This window comes from Aotus nancymaae, unplaced genomic scaffold, assembly GCF_030222135.1.
Source record: "Aotus nancymaae isolate 86718 unplaced genomic scaffold, 86718_ANA_hifiasm-v0.15.2.pri h1tg000193l, whole genome shotgun sequence".
NCBI classification, from domain to species: domain Eukaryota; kingdom Metazoa; phylum Chordata; class Mammalia; order Primates; family Aotidae; genus Aotus; species Aotus nancymaae.
In genome coordinates, this window is record NW_026988608.1 from 1,156,858 (window position 1) to 1,169,702 (window position 12,845).

The 12,845-nt window shown below is 58.3% G+C and overlaps 1 protein-coding gene and 1 long non-coding RNA gene across 2 annotated transcripts in view; one reads left to right on the forward strand and one right to left on the reverse strand.

Annotated features, from left to right (window-relative positions):
* Nucleotides 1-435: 435 nt before the first annotated feature.
* Nucleotides 436-12,845, reverse strand: part of PWWP2B (PWWP domain containing 2B) — a 58,777-nt gene continuing 46,367 nt past the window's right edge. The window contains exon 3 of the mRNA XM_021666132.2: nucleotides 436-1,392. The gene's annotated coding sequence lies outside the window, so the exon portion shown is untranslated. The remainder of the gene's footprint in view (nucleotides 1,393-12,845) is intronic.
* On the forward strand, nucleotides 954-7,360 carry LOC105734613 (uncharacterized). Its single transcript, XR_001111560.2, has 3 exons — nucleotides 954-1,485; nucleotides 1,963-2,100; nucleotides 5,396-7,360. It is a non-coding gene; the product is annotated as an uncharacterized LOC105734613 (long non-coding RNA).

Sequence of the window (12,845 nt, forward strand, 5' to 3'; positions counted from 1 at the left end):
CCAGGCCCCCCGGGGGAGGTGCTGTAAAGCTACTTATTCTCGTCAGCCTCGAGCTGACCTCCTTTGCGTCTTCAGTCCGTTGTTAGCTTAAAGGGGAAAGCTTCTTGCTTGAAATGTGAACTGGGTGCATTCTGCTCGTTTTAATTCTTTTATCTGCCTATTAAAGCAGCCACAGCAGACATATTCCAACTAGCAAAGAGGAAAGCCTCTACCGTGGATCCAACTTGTAAATGTGCTGTGTCTCCCCAGGACACCGTCCGCATCAGGCCGGCCCCTGGGGTCGTGGGGCGTGGGGAGGCAGGGGAGGGGGCAGTGCTGGCCAGGTGGGACGAAGGCCGCTGGGTCCGGTCATTGCCCGCTCCCGTCTCTCCTCATCCCTCTCGCCCCGGCCAGGTCCTGACCCCCTTCCTGCTGGGGGAGGGTGGGCTGGCGGCCTCCGCTGGGCACAGGGCGGCACCGCATCTGCTACCTGAGAGGCCTGCTCAGGAGCACACCTGGGGTGCTGTGTGTGTACCTGCAGCACCGTGGGCCTGCCGAGCGTCCCGGCCCTGTTGCTGGGTGGTTGTTCCCCTGCCCTTGGGGCTAGGGCAGCCAGGTCCTTTGGGGGCTCTGCTGGCAGTGCCCAGACCTGTGGGAGCTGAGTCCCTCCTGATCTGGCCCCCCTGCTACGTGCCTTCCCCTGGGCCTGCAGGGCGGGAGCCTCCCGGCTGCTTCTCCTGGGGCCCCCGTTGTCACGGGGTGGACATGAAGCGACTGTGCACTTAACACGCTTTGTAATCACCTGGGCTGGCATGGACGGGGCGTGGCTCCCTGCTCTCTGGGTGGCCGGTGAGCCATTGCATCTGCTCCGTCCCCGCCATGGCCTCCACAGCCAGTCCCCAGCCTGCATCACCGAGAAGTCTCCCGGGGCTCTGCCGTGGTCCACGCTGCAGACCTGCCAGGACAGCCCCTGCCAGGACCCCCAGGCCAGCCCTTCTGGACACTCTCTCTGGGCCCATTCCCATGGCCGGCAGCCTGCCCCGGCTTCTCACACTGCCTGGCAGGGGACCCTGTCTCGAAGGAGCTCCCCGCTGCGTCCCTCTCTGCAGCAGGACGTGCACTCTGTGCTCCCTCTCTAGAAACTTTCGCCTTCCGCAGTGGCAGCCTCCAAGCTCGTTCTCCGCTCTTTGAGCATCAGCTTGGAGATGGCCTCTTCCAGGGAGTCCTCCCTGATGCTCCAAAGTGGACTGGTTCCCTCTTTCATGCCTGAACTGCCCCTCACAGCTGCTCACCCCGACGAAGGCACCGGCCACTGTGATGAACCAGGAGACTGAGAGAGCAGGGGAGACAGGGCCTGTCCTGGACCATCTCGACTCCCCGGGGCCTGGAACCCAGCCAAGGGCTCCACAGGAGCTGATGGCAGAATGAACGAATGAATGAATGAGTGAATGAACAAACGAGGTTCAAGCTCAGGGGTCATTGGAGTCTCCCAGATTTCCAGGCAAGGTGAGACTTTGCCCTGCCTTGGGCCACTCAGACTCTTTGGGGAGGGGCCCTGGAGCCACGGAGCTAGGCAGGAAGGAGCTGCTGTGCCTGTGTGGACCAAGCCTGTGTGGACCGAGCCTGTGTGGACCGAGCCTGTGTGGACCGAGCCTGTGTGGACTGATGGGGGCTTGGGGGCTGCGGGGGACAGCTGTGCCCCACAGACTGACCCTCAGGACGATTCTGTCCTTGGTGCCTCACAGGGCTGGTGCCCTAGGCCTCAGAGTGAAACCCAGCCCTGCCCTGCTGGGTCCAGTCCCTGGGTCTGCACCTCCTAGGTGGCCGGCCTGAGCCGCTGGGTGCCCAGGGACCTCAGGGGACAGGAATGGTGGGGAGGGGGAGCCCCAGGAGGAGGCTGAGCAGGGGTGGGGCGCAGGGGTGAGGTAGAGAGGAAGCTTTGAGGAACTCCCCATGATCTGAAGGCACCATCTTCCTTCTCAGGACCCTCACGCCCCGCCAGGCCTGCCCGGCCCTCAGAGGATCACAGCACCCTCACGGCTCCGGGCCAGGTCTGAACTCAGCCCGAGTGGTCACTAAGGGCCTGCTGTCATGAGGCCTGGTCACTAAGGCCCTGCTAAGGTGAGTTTGCCTGAAGGCTCAGGGCCCCCGGGGAAGGGCTGAGGGGACCAGCTGTGTTGCCAGGGACACAGCTGCTAGGTGCTGGGCAGACAGGTTGCCCACCAGGGACCCTCGGGCCCACAGAAACACACTCAGGACACATATGTGACACCCAACATGCGCACACACTGACACACATGTGCACACATACATAGAGACCCCAATACATGATGACACACATGTGCACACACATGCACACAGAGACAAAATGACATCTCAACACATGGACACATGGGCACACATGTGCACACATACACAGATACAGACACCCCAACACACGCTGACACACATGGGCACACATACACAAACACACAGACACCCCAACATACACTGACACACACACACGACACCACCACACATGGGCACACATGTGCACACATACACAGATGCACAGACACCCAACACACACTGACACACACGTGCACACATGCACACAGAGACAACAGCTCAACACATGCACACATGGACACACGTGCACACATACACAGATACCGACACCCCAACACATGCTAACACACACGTGCACACATGCACACAGAGACACAGTGACACAACACATGCACACATGTGCACATATACACAGATGCAGACACCCCAACACACACTGACACACACGTGCACACATGCACACAGAGACAACAGCTCAACACGTGCACACATGGACACACATGGACACAAGTGCACACATACACAGATACACAGACACCCCAACACATGCTGACACACATATGCACACAGAGACAGTGACAGCTCAACACATGCACACATGGACACACACGTGCACACATACACAGATACACGGGTACCCTGTTGGAAATAGATGCTCGGTGCTGCAAAGAAAAGTCAGCACTGAGACAAAGGATTTTTTAGAACGCAGTTTTTACCTCCTGGACTTCAGGAAGGGCGCTCTCACTAACCGTCTTGCCTCAGGAGTACAATGAACAAAGAAAAACACACAAATTTCTCCCTTACGCATTTGGGGTCGTCCTCACTGCTGTGTCTGATCTCCGTTGGCTGGAGCCAGACCTCACCATCTAAACTAAAACCTGATTGGCTAACAACTAAAAACTTTCTAAACAGGTAAAAGCAATGGAGAGCTGGGACACGCCTGTGAGCAGGTCCAGCACAGATACCTTGGTGAAAGTACAAGGACATAGAATCTACTACGTGCCTGTAAGCATGGCACGTCTAACAGCTGCATAGGATAGGGCTTCACAAAGAGGAGCACACTTATGATTCATTTTTTAACAAGAAAAGAAACTTTATAGAGGAACTTTTATACTTCCCACACACCCCAACACATGCAGATGTAGACACACAGACACCCCAACACACGCTGACACACTGCACACAGAGACAATGACACCTCAGCACCTGCACAGACACACGTATGCACACGTACACGGATACACAGACACAACACATGTGGACACGTGTGTGCACACATATGCATGTAGACACACAGACACCTCAACACACACTGACACACTGCACACAGAGACAATGACACCTCAGCACCTGCACACGCAGACACACGTATGCACACGTACATGGATACACAGACACAACACATGTGGACACATGTGCACACATATGCATGTGGACACACAGACACCCCAACACACGCTGACACACATGTGCTCACACATGCACACACACAGACACACACCCGGGACCCTCAGGCATGTGCCCTACAATGACCTACAAACACACAGGCTCTCAAGGGTACCCCCACATACACACCACCTCATGGACACACAACCCACAAACACACCCCACACCCTCCAGCACTCTCTCTCACACACAGGCACAGTCCTCCCACCTGGGTGTCCCCCGCCTGCACTTGCTGCAGCCCTGGGGAGCAGGCAGGCAGGCCTGGCAGGCTGCTGCAGTTTCCCTGGAAACGCTGTCACCATGGTGGCTTTGCAGAGCCTGGGGTGCAGCTCCAGCCCAGAGCCCACCCTGGAGCACAGGCAGCCAGCGGGCATGGACTGGACACAGAAGAGATGCCTGGTGGAGGGCTCAGGTGGGTGGGGGCAGGCTCCGAGAGACACAGTGGGGGCAGGGCAGCTTGCTCTGCAGCTTGGCTGTGCCGCCCCTGCCATCCTGAGACTGTAGGAAGTGTGCCCCACCCTGCCCCTGCCTGCCCAGGTCAGCAGTGCCCACAGGCAGAATTGCTTCCTGAGCCGCCGGCTCTCCTGGAGATAACACGGGCCACAGGAGGAAGGAAGGAGCTGGGGAGAAGATGGGGCCTGCAGCCTGGCTCGCTGGGACAGGGGGCAGACGGGGACCAAGAGCCAGGAAGCCTGGCAGAGCCGGGAGGAGCCGACGAGGAAGGACAAGGGGTTACGTTGGAGCCTGATCTCCTGGGCGGGGCGCTGTCCTGGGCCTCGGCTGGGCCAGATGAGGGACCGAGTCCCAAGGCCCTGCGTTGGCAGCGGAACCACCTCTGCCCTCCCAGGCACTGTGGGGTGTGGTCCCAGGGCCTCCCCACTGGAACGAAGGCCAGGCGGGGCCAGCAGGTGGGAGCACCCAGGCATGTGCGGAGGGCCCATGAGAGCATGGGGGCTGCCTCTGGGGCTCTTGGTGGGGCATGGGGCTGTGCTGGGAGGCCCAGACATCAGGGACGGGGGAATGGGCTTGGAATGGGGACTATTAAAGGTCATGGTGGGGAGGACAGCTGACCCCCGTCCTTCTCACAGGGGGTCTCCAGCACACCCTGCTGCCACTGGCCCCTCGGCCTGGAGCCAGACTCCATGGTGGAGAGGGTGATGGGACAGTTAGAGGCTGAGCTGCTGGACGCAGGTTGACATTTGAAGCCCGGCCTGATGGAGCTGGGCTTTCCCTCAGGCACCGGACTGGACAGGCCACCCAGCTCCTGGCTCTGCTTCCCTCCTGCATCTGGTGCCGGGACTGATGGGTGGTCAGGGCACCTGCTCTGAGCTAAGGCCTGACTGGCCCTGAATTCTGGGACCCACGCAGAGCAAAGGGACATCTGTGGTCCTTGGAGGAAGGAGTCGAAACAACTGGGGCAGAAAATGGGATGAGTGGGCACGGGCGGGAGAGCACGGCTGAGAGTGCCTGCGGATGAGGAGTGAGCAGGGACCCCATGCAGCGGCTCCGGCTTGGACTGAAGCCCGCCAGGGTACACCCCGAGGGCAGGTAGAGTGCCCAGGGCCACGCTACTGAGGCTCCCTGTCCTCCAAGCCCGGCTGGAGCCCTCCTGTCTCTCCAGAGCCTGTGTGTTCATCCACAGGCTCCCCGTTTCCCAAGGCAGGAGGATTGCGGGATGGGAGCCAGGCCAGGCCCAGGCCACATCTGCTCTGCACAGCTGGTTTGTGAGGTGGCGCTCACAGCCCTTCCTCCAGAAACATCCCCAGCAGCCCAGCGCCTCCCAGGCAGCCTTGCACACAGGCACGCACGAGGAAGCTGTGAGGAGTGTGCCAACAGCAGCATTAACAACAGCGATGCTGACAACGGCGTGATGATGACGAAGACGGTGGTGGTGATGGTGACCATGATGAGGATGGTGACAGTGACGGCATGACGGGGACGATGACATGATGAAGGTGGAGTGATGAAGATGATGGTGATGGTGACAATGACGGTGATGACAGTGATGGTGGTGATGATGGGGATTGTGATGCTGCTGATAATGATGGCCATGGTGATGATGATGACGGTGGTGACAGTGATGGTGACGGTGACAGTGATAGTGATGTGATTGAGATAGCGATGGTGATGATGATGACGGTGATGGCAGTGATGGTGATGGTGTGATGTGACGGTGACAGTGATGGTGATGGTGATGGTGTGATGATGCTGATGGTGACAGTGATGGTGATAGTGATGGTGTGATGATGGTGATCGTGATGGGATGATGATGGTGATAGTCATGGTGTGATGAGGAGGATGATGGTGACAGTGATGGTGATAGTGATGGTGTGATGATGGTGATCGTGGCACACCTGAGCTAACTTTTTAGGCCAGCAGCGCCCCCTGCCACTTGCCGGACACCCCAGGCACCTGCACGCTGGTTGTTCCGCTGCGTTCTCCCAGCTCTGGAGCAGTTACTGTCCCAGTCACAGGAAGACATTGAAATGCAGCCGTCGTGCCGGGTGTGTGGTGGGGCATTAATCACACCTCCTTTTGCAAAGTCCAATCAGCTTCTCCTAATTAACCTGTTTTCTGTCAGTGTGAGATAATTGGATTCACTCGGAATTGGCTATGCACACGGAGCCGTCAGAAGCCGACATGGCAACTTGTAACGGTGGAGATTTTGAAAACAATGCACCTTGTTTTGAGAACACATTTTCAGTCCCTGTTGGCTTATGTTCCTCTTCTGCACAAGCTTTCTGGAGCAGGGTTTCTTCATTCCTGGGGGCTGTGAACTTGGACGAGGAAAAGCACCGTCGCTATTTTACTGAGCCCAAACTGAAATCTGCCATTTCCTCCCGTGAGGAACGCCAGCCATTCCAGGACCTTGTCTCTATTAGAAAGTACAGGTGTGTCTGTGTCACTTTGTGGTTGTTGCAGATTTTTCAAACTGTCCACGCTCACCTCAACCTCTAAACCTCAGGGGCTCTGGACGCTGGGCCGCGTTATCCAGAGCAACGTGGAACGCACCCACGGCCACCCCACACGTCCACTGCGATGATTTTTGACATCTGCTTCACTACGACTGTTTTCCTCGGTAGCCGTGTAAATCGGGAATGAATGGTAGAGCGCAGGGACTTTTAGGGCAGTGAAATTACTCAATACGACGCCGTGATGGCGGACACATGCTCGCGCGTTTGTCAGAACTCACGGATCTACAGCAGCGCACCCCAGCGTTTTTGGCACCAGGGACCAGTTTTATGAAAGACATTTTTTCTACAGACCAGAGGCTGGGGGTGATCTGGGGACGGAACTGTCCTGCTGCAGATCGTCAGGCAGTAGATTCTCACGAGGAGCTCGAAGCCCAGCTCCCTGGCACGGGCAGTTCACAGTAGGGCTTCTGCTCCTACGAGACTAATGCTGCGGCTGACCTGACGGGAGGCGGCGCTCGGGGGGTGACGCCTGCCCGCCGCGCTCCCCTGCGGCTGTGTGGCCTGCTTCCTAAGGGCCATGGACTGGCACCAGTGCCAATGCAAATGACGGGCATGACGGGCACTGTGGGTGGGGGCGCAGGGCCTGCTCCCGGCTCTGTAAACCAAAAACTGCTCTCCAAAATAAAGTCTATTTGCTTTTTAAAAACAAACTGTTAATTACGAAAAAAATTATCCCCATGCTGCCAAAACGCTCCCCGAACAGAGAGCGCTGCAGATGCCCCAGGGACAGGACAGTTGGCCCCGGCTCAGCCAGCCCAGCCCCTCGTCTGCAGGCATGCAGCCTAGGCCTGCCGGAACAGGGGAGCAGTGCTGGCCTCTGTCCTGCGGCAGCGTGGGCTGCCTGGGCCGCCACAGCCCCTGGCTCTGTGGCCAGGTACAGCCACCGCAGTGAACACCTCCGGAGGTGGCCCTGCAAGGAGGGAACATTTCTTCATCCACGTGGCACGTGCACAGGCACGGGTCCACCATCGCACACACGTGTCGGAGTCAGCAGCCGCACTCTATGACGGGCCCGGCATGCTCCATCCCCGGCTCTGAGGGTCTGAAATTCTTCCTTAGCCTAAATCTTTTCCATTCAAAATGCACACGTGTTTTGTTTTGTTTTTCACAGTCATTACATTCAAAGTAATTAAACCAAAAAGCTCATTTCTGGAAAGACAAACTATTTTGAGTTTCTACATCAATATTTAACATCCGCCTAACATTCTACATACGGCCCCGGTGGGTAAAATGATTTCTACGCTCCATAAAGATGAACTCAGCCACAAATCCCTAGAGAAAGTGACACACTTCCGTGTGAGAATCAACTGTAGCATCTGTCTCAACGCAGAGTTTGATAGGGTTTTCTTTGTCTTATTTTAAAATCTCAGAGCCAAATTCAGCTCAACAATCAAGCTAAATGATTAGCCCACCTTAGAGCTAATGTGTCTGAAGTTGGAATTTAACCATTAAACATTTCAGGGGAACGTGCCGAGCGTGAGACAGAAAGGCGGCTTCCTCTGGACTCAGCCTGCAGTGGTTGGAGGAAAATGTGCCGGTTAGCAGCGGCTTCGATCACTCCAACGTGACAGCTCAGAACATCTGATGGATGAGAAAGGAATACTGTGCTCCCCTTCCTGCAAAAACCAAGCCACGCAGAACAAAACCGCAGGCCGGGAGGACACGCCGGGGCCTGTGGGGACAGTGCTGGCCGGTGCAGACCCCGCGCGCTGGGTCCCTGTGTGTTCGTGCCCGTCCAGAGGTGCCTTGGGGACACAAATGCTGAGGGCGTGTCCAGGGAGCAGGTGAGGGGTAAACACTAAGGCAAGTACTGGCTTCAGGGACACCCGGATTGAGCACATCAGCCTGGCACCGGGGCTTCCAGGACCCACCACTGAACACCAGGCTGCCCGGGCAGAGGACAGGCTGTGGGAATGGGCCTCAAGCCCTCGTTGGTCTCCTCTCCAGTCATAGTGGGACACGCTCTGATGGGGTGGTGAGGCCCTACTCACCCCGTGGGCGGTCACTGGTTAGAGACACCCGGCTGCCCGGGTGCCCAGGCTGGGCCTCCCCAGGGTCTCTGTGCGTCCCATTTGGAGTCTCCGCCATGCCCACTGCCCTCTCCCCAGCTGCTCTGGTGGGTGCGGTGCTGGCCAGGATGGAGCAGGGCCCCCTGAGACACCAGGAGGTTCAACACCTGCTCTTCAGGCTGAAGCTGGCAGCTGGACCACATCCACTTGCCTGGGACTGCAGAGCACAACCTGCCACCTTTCTGAAGATGACGCACATGATCACGGCCCACAGGACCCAGAGGCTCCACCCCAGGGTGAGCCCGAGAGAAGCAGAAACACACGGCCACACAGAGACTGCACGAAAGTTCACGGCAGCTTTATGCACAGCAGCCAAAAGGCAGAGACAGCCCACACGTCCACAGACTGACAGATGGACAGACACCGCGTGTTCACCCACGTGGGGAGCATCATTCGACATAGAAAGGAATGAGGCACCGAGACACGCTCCAACACGGGTGCATCGGGAAAGAGCCGTGCTTGGCAAAGGAAGCCAGACACGCCACACATGACCGCACAGCACACGGATCCCATGTTACACACGATGGCGCATCACACACGACCGCACGTCACATGGATCCCATGTTACACACGATGGCGAATCACACATGACCGCACAGCACACGGATCCCATGTTACACACGATGGCGCACGTTACACGGATCCCATGTTACACACAATGGCGCATCGCACACGACCGCACGCCACACGGATCCCATGTTACACATGATGGCGCACGTCACACGGATCCCATGTTACATACGATGGCGCATCGCACATGACCACACGCCACACGGATCCCATGTTACACACGAAGGCGCATCTCACACGACCGCACGCCACACGGATCCCATGTTACACACGATGGTGCATTGCACACGACCGCACGCCACACGGATCCCATGTTACACACGATGGCGCATCGCACACGACCGCACGCCACACAGATCCCATGTTACACACGATGGCGCATCATACACAACCATGTCACACAGATCACATGGAACGTGTTACAATCATAAATGACACACAACCACATGTCACACAGGACACATGTCATACACCATCGCATCACACGCAACCACACGTCACATGGATCCCATGTTACACACGATGGCGCATCACACACGACCGCGTGTCACACGGATCCTGTTACACACGATGGTGCATCACACACGACCGCACAGCACACGGATCCCATGTTACACACGATGGTGCATCACGCAAAACCGCACGTCACACGGATCCCATGTTACACACGATGGTGTATCACACACAACCGCACGTCACAAAGATCACATGGAACATGTTACAATCATAAATTACACACAACCGTATGTCACATGGATCCCATGCACACAGTGCATCACACAACCGTACGTCACACAGGATGCATGTCATACACAATCGCATCTCACACACAACCACATAGCACACGGATCCCATGTTACACACAACCATATCTCACAGACAACCATGTCACACAGATCACATGGAACGTGTTACAATCATAAATCACACATAACCACACGTCACATGGAAGGCATGTCACGACCATATCTCACAGACAACCGCACATGACACAGATCACACGGAACGTGTTACACACAATCATAAACACACAACCGCACGTCACACAAAGCACACGTCACACTTAATGCATGTCATACACAATTGTATCTCACACACAGCTACATGTGACATGAATCACACAGCACACGTTACACACAACCGAAACTCACACACGACTGCAGGTCACACGGAACACCAGAACGGGGAACTTCCCAGAGACAGAGCAGACGAGGCACTGCTGAGGCCTGGGGTGGGGGTGGCGCTGAAAGCCGTGTGGCTTCTTTCCGAGGGGAAGACAATGTCCCGAAGGGCCTGTGGGGAGGCTGCAGGTCTGTAAACACACTGGGAACCAGGGAGGCGGCCCTGGAAGGGGAGGAATCCTATATGTGAGTTGTGTCTCAAATAGAGCTGTTTTTCCAAAAAGACCTGTTTCCCGTCTCCCCCGAGGCTTCAGGGACTCCTGGTGCTTGTCCCTGTCACAAATCCTCACCCCAAAATCACACAGCAAACACCTCAAATAAATCATTAGGGCTGTTCTCTTTGTAGCAAGCCAGCACTCGGAGAAATCCATGCTTGAAACGGATCCAAACAGATCAGGGGCCAAGGGCTGGTTGATCTTCACCACAGTTGGTCCCTACAAATGTTCTTTGCGACCAGCAGCGAGCAATACGCGTCTGCCTGTGCCGTCTGCCGCGACTGTCCTCTTTGGGGTTCCCATGGGGGTTGCAGGCTGGACGGAACAGGAGGGAGGGGACGGACAGCTGGGAGGACGACGCCCACACCTCCACAGTGACAGGAGACAGGCATGGGCTTGGGCAGAGCTTCGGTGACCTTCCCAGGTTTTCTTCCCCAAATCAGGCCCCAGCTGTGTCTGCAGCCCTCACGCCTCAAAGCCTTCTCCTCTGCAGGGGGGACATCCCCTCCTGCCTGGCTGTCAGGCCTCAGGCAGCCTGGACGCAGCTCTGCACCAGCTCCCAGCTCCCACAGAGCGGCCTGCAGCCCGGGGGGGGCAGCTTCCACTCGGCCTCCTGGACCTGTGTCCCCAGCCATGCTGACCACACCCACTGCACCGCCCCTCACAGTCCTCCCCAGGCCCTCAGCCCCCACAGGCCTCTGCCTCCCCATCCTGGTGCCCTCCCACTCTCAGGGTCACCCCACTGCTCCCTCATCTCCCCATCCTGGTGCCCCTCTGCCCTCTGAGGGTCATCCCAGCCACCCCCTCATCTCTCAGGCCTTGTCCCTGCCCAGCAGCGAGTTGGGCACTGGGTCCACTCCTGATCCTCCCGACTCCCTTGGGATGATCTCTCTCACCTCTCCAGCCCCTCCAGCCTCCCTCTCCAGCCCCTCCAGCCCCTCTCAGGCTCCCTCCTCAGCCCCTGCAGCCTCCCTCCCCAGCCCCTCTCAGCCTCCCTCCCCAGCCCCTCTCAGCCTCCCTCCCCAGCCCCTCTCAGCCTCCCTCCCCAGCCCCTCTCAGCCTCCCTCCCCAGCCCCTCAGCCTCCCTCCCCAGCCCCTCTCAGCCTCCCTCCCCAGCCCCTCTCAGCCTCCCTCCCCAGCCCCTCTCAGCCTCCCTCCCCAGCCCCTCTCAGCCTCCCTCCCCAGCCCCTGCAGCTGTGGACACTGACCTGGCTATGGGGCTCCTAGGACAAGCCCCTTAGGCTCCAGGCCCTCGGCCCTGCCCCCCAGCCACACCCAGGAAGGAAGGAAGCCCCCACTGCTCCACCGTGCAAGGAAGCCCTCCTGCCTCCCTTGGTGGCTGGGGAACCGGCTGCCCTGGGCGAGGCCTGAGGGCCTCACCCGCCTCCCTCTGCGGATCAGTCTGGGGCTAAAAATAACTCTGCTGGGGCAGAGGCTGGCTGGTGAGGCCATCTCCGCAGGGTGGGGGTGTGGGATGGGAGGCAGGCCTGGGACAGCCTCAGCAGGAGCCCAGAGGCAGTGGTCCCAAAGGCGGAGCAGGAGGGGCGCTGACCTGACTTCCCACTGCAGAGAGGCTGGGCAGAGAACAGGAAGTACATCTGGGGTGAGGGCGGTGGGCCCCCCAGCTGCAGCCCCCGCCCACTTCCAGCCCGGTATTGATCCGCTTGAAGCTCCTTGGGGCACAAAGGAGCTTAACCCTCCTGAGCAGACGATGGCCGCCCTCAGGCCAGGGCAGGACCCCATCTGCGTGAGCCTCTCCCGAGCACACCTTTCCCATGGCTGGGGGTGGGGCTGGGGATGCAGCGTGCGGGGAACCGAGCGGGAGAACCCAGCCCCGCCAAGGCCCTCCCTCAGCATCCACAGGGAGATGCCCGTGACCCCAGGCAGCTGTTGGCACCTCGGACCTAGGGCAGGAAGGGGAGGGAGCCCCCCGGCCACAGGAAGCCACAGAAGGGTGAGCTGGCACAGAGCTTCCAGGGTGGCACAAGGCCAGGTCTGCAGAGCAAACATCTGTTAATGCCCAGAAAACTCACCGGGAAGAAATGTGCAAAGGGCCGCCAGGGCGGGAGATTGCGGGAGGTT